Genomic DNA, 11534 nt, shown 5'->3' with positions numbered 1-11534 from the left:
TACATAAACTCATAATAAAACTATCATCGTAACTTTAAGCGTGCGGACCCTTTGGGTTCGAGAACTATGTAGACATGACCGAGACACCTCTCCGGTCAATAACCAATAGCGGGACCTGGATGCCCATATTGGCTCCCACATATTCTACGAAGATATTTATCGGTCAGACCGCATAACAACATACGTTGTTCCCTTTGTCATCGGTATGTCACTTGCCCGAGATTCGATCGTCGGTATCTCGATACCTAGTTCAATCTCATTACCGGCAAGTCTCTTTACTCGTTCCGTAATACATCATCCCGCAACTAACTCATTAGTCACAATGCTTGCAAGGCTTATAGTGATGTGCATTACCGAGTGGGCCCAGAGATACCTCTCCGACAATCGGAGTGACAAATCCTAATCTCGAAATACGCCAACCCAACAAGTACCTTTGGAGACACCTGTAGAGCACCTTTATAATCACCCAGTTACGTTGTGACGTTTGGTAGCACACAAAGTGTTCCTCCGGTAAACGGGAGTTGCATAATCTCATAGTCATAGGAACATGTATAAGTCATAAAGAAAGCAATAGCAACATACTAAACGATCGGGTGCTAAGCTAACGTAATGGGTCAAGTCAATCACGTCATTCTCCTAATGAGGTGATCCCGTTAATCAAATGACAACTCATGTCTATGGCTAGGAAACATAACCATCTTTGATTAACGAGCTAGTCAAGTAGAGGCATACTAGTGACACTCTGTTTGTCTATGTATTCACACATGTATTATGTTTCCGGTTAATAGAATTCTAGCATGAATAACAAACATTTATCATGATATAAGGAAATATATAATACTTTATTATTGCCTCTAGGGCATATTTCCTTCAGGAATAGCTTCTACCCACTTAGTAACGTAATCAATAGCAACTAAAATATGTGTATACCCATTAGAGGAAGGAAAAGGTCCCATATAATCAAAGCCCCAAACATTAAATGGTTCAATAACGAGTGAATAATTCATAGGCATTTCCTGACGTCTACTAATATTGCTGATTCTCTGGCATTCATCACAAGAGAAGACAAACTTACGAGCGTCCGTAAAGAGAGTAGGCCAATAAAAACCAGATTGTAATACCTTGTGTGCAGTTCTATCTCCAGCATGGTGTCCTCCGTAGGCCTCGAAGTGACATTTGTGTAGGATCTGTTCCTGTTCATGCTCATGTACACAACGTGTAATAACACCATCTACTCCTTTATAAATGTGTGGGTCATCCCAAAAGTAATGTCTTAAATCATAGAAAAACCTTTTCTTTTGCTGGTATGTGAAACTAGGTGGTATATCACGAAGACCATTTTCTAACCTAGAAAAGTTGTCTGCAACGGGGTCCTCAGCTCCCTTCCAATCAACGATATGCAAATCAAATTCTTGTAACAAGAGAACCCATCTAATAAGTCTAGGTTTAGCATCTTTCTTTTCCATAAGATATTTAATAGCAGCATGATCAGTGTGAATAGTTACTTTGGAATCAACAATATAAGATCTGAACTTATCACAAGCAAAAACAACTGCTAAAAATTCTTTTTCAGTAGTAGCATAATTTCTCCGGGCAGCGTCTAGAGTTTTACTAGCATAATGAATAACATTCAATTTCTTATCAACTCTTTGCCCTAGAACAGAACCAACAGTATAATCACTAGCATCACACATAACTTCAAAGGGTGAATTCCAATCAGGTGGCTGAACAATAGGTGCATAAATCAAGGCTTTCTCAAGTATTTCAAATGCTTCTACACAATCATCATCAAAAACAAAAGGAACACATTTTTGCAAGAGATTAGTGAGAGGCCTAGAAATTTTAGAGAAGTCTTTAATAAACCTCCTATAGAAACCAACATGACCAAGGAAACTTCTTATACCTTTGATATCTTTAGGACACGGCATCTTTTCAATAGCATCTGCTTTAGCTTTATCAACTTCAATACCTCTTTCAGAAATTTTATGCCCCAAGACAATACCTTCATTACCCATAAAGTGGCACTTCTCCCAATTCAAAACAAGATTAGTTTCTTCACATCTTTGCAAAACTCGATCAAGGTTGCTTAAACAATCATCAAAAGAAGTTCCGTAGACGGAGAAATCATCCATGAAAACCTCAACAATCTTTTCACAAAAGTCAGAGAATATAGCAGTCATACATCTTTGAAAGGTAGCAGGTGCATTACATAAACCAAAAGGCATACATCTATAAGCAAAAGTACCGAAAGGGCAAGTAAAAGTGGTCTTTTCTTGGTCCTTTTTTGACACAGGTATTTTAGAAAAACCAGAATAACCATCTAGAAAGCAAAAATGTGTATGCTTGGACAGTCTTTCTAGCATTTGATTAATAAAAGGTAGAGGGTAATGATCTTTCCTAGTAGCTTTGTTTAATTTGTGAAAATCAATTACCATTCTATAGCCTGTAACAATTCTTTGTGGAATCAATTCATTCTTATCACTAGGAACAACAGTAATATTCCCTTCTTAGGTACACAATGAACGAGACTTACCATCTACTATCAACAATAGGATAAATTATACCTACCTCCAGAAGCTTTAGTATTTCATTTCTTACCACTTATTTCATCTTAGGATTTAACCGTCGTTGATGATCAACAACTGGTTTAGCATCAGGCTCCATGTTAATTTTGTGCTGACATAGAGTGGGACTAATGCCCTTAAGATCATCAAGAGTATATCCAATAGCGGCATGGTGCTTCTTCAGAGTTTTCAATAATTTATTTTCTTCATGCTATGAAAGGTTAGCACTAATAATAACAGGATCTCCAAGGATTTCAATAGGCAAATTGTGTTTCAAAACATGCATTTGGTTAAAGAATATTTCATCTAATTCCTTCATAAACATATCATTCTCATGGTCTAGCAAATATTGTTCTAAAGGATCGGTAGGAGGCATGGCAATGGATGCAAGACCAATAATTTCATCCTTACTAGGAAATTCTTTATCATGGGGTTGTCTACGAAATTTAGAGAAATTAAAATCATGAGACACATCCCCAAAACTTATAGTAACAGTTACTTTCTCACAGTCTATCTTAGCATTGACAGTGATCAAGAAAGGTCTATCAAATATAATGGGACAAAAATCATCTTGTGGGGAACCAAGAACAAGAAAATCAGTAGGTTATTTTATTTTCCCACACAAGACTTCGACATCTCTAACGATCCCAATTGGTGATATAGTATCTCTATTGGCATGCTTAATAGTATCATCAATACCTTCTATCTCAGCAGGTGCAATATCATTCATAATTTCTTGATATAAAGTAAAAGGAATTGCACTCACACTACCACCCATATCACATAAGCTATGGTAACAATGATCTCCTATTTTAACAGAGACAATAGGCATGTGATGTCAGGACCCCGATTCTAAGTCACACCGATCTAGCCTGTAACACCTCATATCACTTTGCGGCCTCACGCACGGTATTCCCACGGGTGTCGCCTTACCATGGCCCGGGACCGTTTGCGCCTTTTGGCTCACGTATATGATAGTGTCGCTAGCATCCATATGACAGAGAACCCGGGCCGACATGGCTAGTCGTGAACCCAAAGTGGCACTAACTTACGGGGACAGGCATACATGAATCAACATCGAGCATGTCGGTCAGCAGCGTGCGAATCCGGGCTGTAGCACTGGGCTAACAGGACTCCGGATGTCACCGCGTGACATTCCCCCGAAGGGACAGACACAGGAACAAAGTGAATCACATGCTGGCCAGTCAAGTGTTCCGGAGCAGTAGTGCTGGGCTAGCAGGACTCCGGTGAACCGGGCTGTAGCGGACTACTATGGCTCATGGAAGCACAAGACTACATTTCCCCATAAGAGAGGCTACCAAGGATAGACAACTAGGTTGTCGGATCCCACACATACCAAGCATTTCAATCATACACACAATATGCTCAATATGTGTAAATACAACATGGCATCACAACATAACTCTACGTCTCAAGTATTTATCCATTAGGCTCCGAGGAGCGAGATATTACAAACATAGGTCTCATGACCCAACATTCAGAGCATACAAGTCAAACACATGCGGAAGCTTAACATGTCTGAGTACAGACATCTACAAATGAAAAAGGCTGAGAAGCCTGACTATCTACCAGATCCTCTCGAGGGCACAAGATCGTAGCTGAGGTATCAAGCTAAACGTCGAAGTCCACACGGAACTACTAGGGACACTGACGTCTCTCTGCAAAACATAAAATAAGCAAACGTGAGTACAAATGTACCCAGCAAGACTTACATCAGAACTGTCTACATATGCATCGATATCAACAAAGGGGGCGGTGGAGTTTAACTGCAGCAAGCCAGCTTTGACTCGGTGGCTATCCTAACTACGACTGCAAGTAACTCTTTTGAGGTGGCGCACACGAGTCCACATATTCACCATATCAATACTCCACTATGGATCCGCTCCCGTCTCCCTACGAGAACGCCATCCATAGCACTCACGCTTATCTTGCGCATTTTAGAGTATCCACTTTCACTTGTCTATGAACTGTTATAGGCAACCCAGAAGTCCTTTACCGCGGACACGGCTGTTCGAATAGATCATATTAACCCTGCAGGGGTGTACTTCGTCACACACGCTCTCACCACTTACCGCCATTTACACAGCATGTACTCGGCAACCTTCAAGCGGAAGCCCAGCGAGGGTGTCGGCCACAGCCTACCTAAACGCTCAAGTCTCTAGTCCAGGTTTATCGCCTATTCAGGTTCCATCCGCAGGGAGTCCGGCCGAGGTTTCCACATATGGCCCCGAACGATGTGTGCAGGGTTCCCGAGACACCAAACGGGCGCCTGGTACACCGTGCCACGTGCCTACCGCATCACAGCCCACCCCTCGGGTCAGCGCTGTCCACGGCCTCCAGCTTACTACAAACACCAGAAACTACTTGCAACTCCTGGACAGAGGACAAGGGTGATTAAGAAGCCGAGAGGGTCCATTGGTTTCGGGCCCAATGCATGGTAGTAACTGTATCATGGATCACAAACACAGAACTCAGTTCCTGAGGACGGCTTCAATGAGACAACCCACCATGTACTCCTACATGGCCTCTAACCGCTACCTTTACCAAATCGTGTTCACACACTTAGCTCACACACAGTAGGACATGTTCATCAACATTCCAACTCATCCCCGATGAATCAGACCCGACTCAACTCTAAGCAATAGCAGGCATGACAAACAAGCATGAATGAGTAGGCACATCAGGGCTCAAACAACTCCTACTCATGCTAGTGGGTTTCATCTATTTACTGTGGCAATGACAGGTCATGCAGAGGATAAGGGGTTCAACTACCGCAGCAAGTAACAGATGAGTCGTTGTTGTCCTAATGCAGTAAAGAGATCAGGAGCGAGAGAGTAGGATTGTATCGGAATGAACAAGGGGGTTTGCTTGCCTGGCACTTCTGAAGATATTATAGTTCTTCATCGGTGTCATTGATCACGTCGTCGGAATCACGGCTATCGAGAGGGGACAATTACCGGCAACAGAGAAGGAAACACAATCAATGCAATGCACAATATGATGCATGATCATGACATAGCAAAATGAGCGTGTTGGGCTAATGCAACTACAACCAGATGGGTTTGAGCCATTTTGAACCAAAGATTCAACCCCAAACTCATCTTATGAATTTATATAGTGTTTTATCATGTTTTGATATAAACAGCAGGGTTAAGTTGCTTAGACATGCATGAAACCAGTACAGATGGATAGATTGGATTTTTCTGATCATTTTTCATATATAATTTGTTTCATTTGGAGCTATGGTTGAATTTCTATGAATTTTAGAAGTTTTGGGTATTTTCTGGAATTTCCTGTATAAAAATAATTCCAGTAATTAAATTAATGCGTCAGCATTGCGTTAGGGTGACGTCAGCTGGTCAGCGGGGTCGTCCAGGTCAAACCTGACGTGTGGGGTCCACACGTCAGTGTCACTGTTAGTAAACTAACTAATTTAGAATTAATTAAAAGTTAATCCAGGTTAATTAGCAGGCGGGCCCCACTTGTCATTGACTCAGGGGAGGGGGTCAGCCTGGGTCAAACGGGGTCAACTCGCCGGCGAGGCCAAACGCGGCGGCGAGCCACGGGTTTGCCCTACGGGGCGCCGTTTGGCGCGCGGAGCACAGCTACGCGATGCGGACGCTCGTCCGCATCCAACCGTGGGGGTGGCGCGGCCGGGGAGTGGCCAGAGTGGCGCCGGCGACGAGCTCGGCGGCGGCGCGTGCGGGTGAGTTACGTGCAGTTGCTACGGAGCTCGAGAGCGAGAACGAGAAGGGGGAGAAGGTAGCAGAGCTCACTGCGGTCATGTAGAAGCAAACGGCGCGGTCGGGGGCGGGCTGATGACGTCGGGAGGTCGCCGGCGATCTCGGAACAGAGGCGGCGAAGTCGAGGGTGCAGGGGGCGATGCAGGCCATTCGGCGTTGCCTGACTCGGCTGAGAGGACGAGGGCGTCGAGACGGGGCTGCTGGACAACACGGGAAGGCGAGGGGAGCACGGTGGTCATGGCTACGGCGAGCGGCGGCGGCGAACGCGCTCGGTGGTGCTGTGGGAGAGAGCAGAGGAGGGGGAGGGGGTCCAGGGAGAGAGCAAGGGGGTCGAGAGGGAGTGCGTGGCGTCTCCGGGGACGTCCAGGGAGAAGCGGCAAGCAGGAGGTGGCCGGGGCGCGTGCCGGCGTGCGGCGAACACACGCCTCGCGTCCTTCTGGAGCGGGGTGGGAGACGACTGGCAGATGGGCCTGGTGGGCTGCTACAGTGCCAGGCCGGCGAGGTAAGTCGCCAGGTATTCTCTCTCTTTCTCTTTTTGTTAATGTTTTTCTATTTTTCTGTAACTTCGGGGCTTTATTAAAAATACCAAAACGTTTTAAAAAATCCTGAAAATTAATTGTGGGCTCTGTTTGGATTATTCCTAACAGCCCTCACTTAAGTTCAGAATTAATTGAGCACTTAAAATAATATACAGCATTTAAATGCCCAATTGCAAATAGCATATGATTTAAATCAGAGCCCAAATATGTCATGGAAAAATGTGCATTACCTCTGGTTACTGTTTCCAGCATTTTCCAAGAATGATGAACATTTTTGAAAGCCATTTGGATTTACTAGAAATATTTTGGTTGAACCTAGTGAATTCCTTTAATGCTAGGGTTTAGGCAATCCCCATTTCAAGTTTCTTTCAAAGTTTAAACATGATGCACACATGAAGTTAGCCTAGTGGAATGTCAGAAGCTAGGGATGTGACAACTCACCCCCACTAAACAAGAATCTCGTCCCGAGATTCAAGTCGTGAGGTAAGAAGACAGAGGGACACAAGCTAACACAATCTTCACGATCCAGATGTCTTTCTCGAGGATGTTGATTCATTGCATCCCCTTGATCTCAACGTCTTGCTTTGAGAACTACATCCAACATGACAACGAGTAGAAAGGGAGAATTTGTAGAAGAATCAATCTTCCTGAGGTTCGAGCAACTTAGGATCATCTTAATGATCACAAGATCAACTCACGGAATGGGACATAGTAACATCTCTGGAGCTGAGAGGCAAAACATGCATCAGGAGGGACGGAAGAAACAATTTGACGAAGGTTTCAGAATAGCGAGGAAGAATTGCCATGAATCCATAACGGGGCACCTTGGGAAAGGTGACTCGTAGAATTATTACCTTAAGTGGCAAAAAGAATTACCTTTGATATAGCGATCATTGAGATTCTTATATCAGCCTAAGGCAAATCACAGCAATCGTTTGGCGGAGTTTGAAGGAATGGCATACTCGGACTAGGATGGATGATGTGGACTACCTTGTTGAAGACAACACAAGGGATGACTTTGCTTGCGCGTGCTCTCAAGAACTTGAGCATTTCTATATTCATCAAGGTTTTACCAACATCCGCGGCAAGGATCCTGGCAACACAACTTACTACCATGATGAATGGTGATGGATGATGCAGATGCAAAAGAGGATAACACCTTCTCGGATTTCACCTTAGCGAGGCCAAGGAATCAAAATCTGGATAATCGACCGAGAGAAATTTAGCACTCCGCTTCTAATGTTCTCCTTGATGTGATAGCATAATCCATTCATAGATATGGTTTGGTACGTAGAACATCAAGTAAAAGGTCGGACTTCGGGAGCACAAGAATCCATAAGGAACATCTATTGGAATAAATTCTACGAGATCCTTATGGGGAGGTGGCCAACTTCCTCAATCAAGATACTACAATAATAGGCCTTCCGGCTGGGTGTGTTGGCCACGACATGCACTTTACCGGTTATCGAGAGGGTAATATTATAATTCTTGGGAAATGTTCCAACCATCATATCTGCCTGAGATTTAGATCTAGTTGGTGTCAGAATATTCCAGACTCATCAAGTCTAGAAAGAAAATTAAAGTTTGCAACACAAATCGACGAGAAGATGTTGCAAGATTCTCGGGAGATGGACTACGGTAGTAAGCTCCAAAACATGAGCTGGTTCTGCTACAAACATGTGAACACGTTGTCCTAGACAAGCATGCCCACATGGTAGTCTTACAATGAAACACTACCGAGTTCTGGTTGGGAACCATCAACGAGGATATCGAAGTTCTTTCATAAGTCCGGATTAGCTCTTATGAAGGAACTCCTTCTCCTTGAGCAAGTCAGTTAGTGGCTTGGTGTGCTAGGGATACATATAGAATGAAGGTTGCAAGTCTCCAAACCACGGTATACTTCGCACATATGCATGACTGACTTGGGATGATTCCAGAGGAAGCAAAACAAACTTTCTCGAATTCACGGCGCAACTTGCATCTAATGCACATGAATTAGAGTAAGTCACTTCTTTCATCCAACATATGCTTCATGAACGGAACACGAAGATAATGCTTATAAAGTTTCCAATACTAGCTGGATGTTCAACACGAGTCATGGAGAAGGTAGCAGTGTTGCTGATGGGCTCAACAACAATTCATCCAGGTTTCCATGGAGATGGAATTCCATAATTATGTGAACAAGTGATAGCATTGGTCAGACCCAAAAGATATAATGGTGTATGCTCGAGGGATCAACCACGAGTAAGACAACATTATGAACATCGTTGGTTCTGATTTGATTTGATGATAGCCCATACTCAAAACAAAGTCTTGATACGACAATAGGTCCAACAACTGATCACAGGGACCAATCGATGAAGATATCATCTATCTTCAACACACGCAAAAAGATATCCCTTAAAATGAACTAAGCCAGGCAAGCTTTTACCTTCCAACTCTCCAAGTTGTTGTTTGGCTTAACCAACTAGCTCAGGGGTATCCAACACAGATTCTTGGAGAAAGGGTGGTTTACAAGAATACCAACATGATCATGAACTCAACATAGCGGTCAGGTGACGACCTGGTGATACTTCCGAGAAGATATTCGGAAAATCACGTACCACTGATATGTTGCTAAGTTCGAGAACAATCTTGCTTTTCAGGGCAAGACGATATGACCGAATAAGCAAGGACTAACACTATCCGAACTCATTGATCGAAAAGTGCACCAGAAATAAGGACTAGGTAGCACGATCAACCTTAGGATGTGATTCAGTAACCAACACGCTAAGGATGAAATTATTGTCCTTTAACTACCAAGCAACAGAGTTGCTAGGAGTATTGATTTCACGCATCACGATTCACTTGTCGGTGTTCCGGTTATAATAACATGGGGACCAAGGAATGAACGATGATGGCGAGGAGTATCACTACGTCAAGAATTCACAAAAGGTGGTGCAATTCCTACGATATTCTCGACATAAAGGGGGTAATACTCGAAGGTAGAACAGAACAAAAGCTGGTTAGGCATTTGATCTGCGGAATACAACTACTTTGACCCAATCCCAGAGATGGACGAGGTACTGGAGTTTGTTTCTCCTAGTCATTCCGGATTAGAATGGCTTGACAGACCACAAGAATAATAAGCATCGATAACACGAATTCACAATTACTCCTGACTATCAATTGATAGACGAAGGCCAGGAAATAACTAAAGAGGGACAACCCAAAGGAACATATGATTTTCTGAGTTGTGGATGCATGGTTTAGCATGTCGAACAAGTTCAACATATTTCTTCCGGATAACCCATGCAGAAGAAGAAGGACTGGCAGATTCACAATTTGAATGGAGAACTTGTCAAGAGCACTCTAGTTGTGATCTTTCGGTTCCGCGAGGAACTTCTTCCATAAGCAGTTCATGATATTTGGAAGAAGGATATACCATGAACCTCGAGGACTATCGCAAATGTTACTAATAACCTAAAGTAATGAGCAAACACTATCAACATGAGGTAAGTAGGATGAATCTCGGGTCCAAGAACCCATGAATAGAATGCCTACTAACTAAATGGCATCACGGGATGCTTTCGAGAATAATGGCCAGAATCATCACACTGGGGATGCAAGCATTGCTAGATTACTAAGTGGTCCTCTAAGACACCTAGGGTCATAATAATAACTCCAACATATATGTCAAGGCAACAGAGTACCTCAACTCAACGATTAGTGTGGTTAATCTGGCCCAAAGGAACATCGAGAACGGAAAGAAGGGATTTGCAAATGCATTAGATTATTTAGAAGCCTGGGATGACTCGGACAGCATAACGGCTGTAAATGCTCAAAGGATTTGAGACATCCTGCAAAAATGGTGGCATGACCACTCAACATCACAATATCAAGGTTCTGAGGCCAGCTATGAACATACGGAAGTAGTAGAAATTGAACTAGGGCTTGAATCCAACAATCCTACAAGTCTACAGATTAGTAACACGTGATCCTGATAGAAAGATGAGAAGCCTAGTTCTTAATCCCCGTAGAAGAGAAGAGGGTGACTCAGATCAGAAGGGCATAAGGTAAAGGAGTAAAAAGAGCCTTACGTTCCCTCCCACAATCAATTCCCTTATATAACTAAAGCATTTCTAGACACAACTTCGACCAGTTTGGCTTGGTAATCCTACAGGCAGTCAGGCTCTAATACCAACGCTCTCAGGACCCCGATTCTATGTCACACCGATCTAGCCTGTAACACCTCATATCACTTTGCGGCCTCACGCACGGTATTCCCACGTGTGTCGCCTTACCATGGCCCGGGACCGTTTGCGTCTTTTGGCTCACGTATATGATAGTGTCGCTAGCATCCATATGACAGAGAACCCGGGCCGACATGGCTAGTCGTGAACCCAAAGTGGCACTAACTTACGGGGACAGGCATACATGAATCAACATCGAGCATGTCGGTCAGCAGCGTGCGAATCCGGGCTGTAGCACTGGGCTAATAGGACTCCGGATGTCACCGCGTGACATTCCCCCGAAGGGACAGACACAGGAACGAAGTGAATCACATGCTGGCCAGTCAAGTGTTCCGGAGCAGTAGTGCTGGGCTAGCAGGACTCCGGTGAACCGGGCTGTAGCGGACTACTATGGCTCATGGAAGCACAAGACTACATTTCCCCATAAGAGAGGCT

Source organism: Aegilops tauschii, chromosome 3 (assembly GCF_002575655.3).
Source record: "Aegilops tauschii subsp. strangulata cultivar AL8/78 chromosome 3, Aet v6.0, whole genome shotgun sequence".
NCBI lineage: Eukaryota > Viridiplantae > Streptophyta > Magnoliopsida > Poales > Poaceae > Aegilops > Aegilops tauschii.
The sequence above is the reverse complement of the archived record's forward strand: the minus strand, read 5'-3'. Positions refer to the sequence as shown.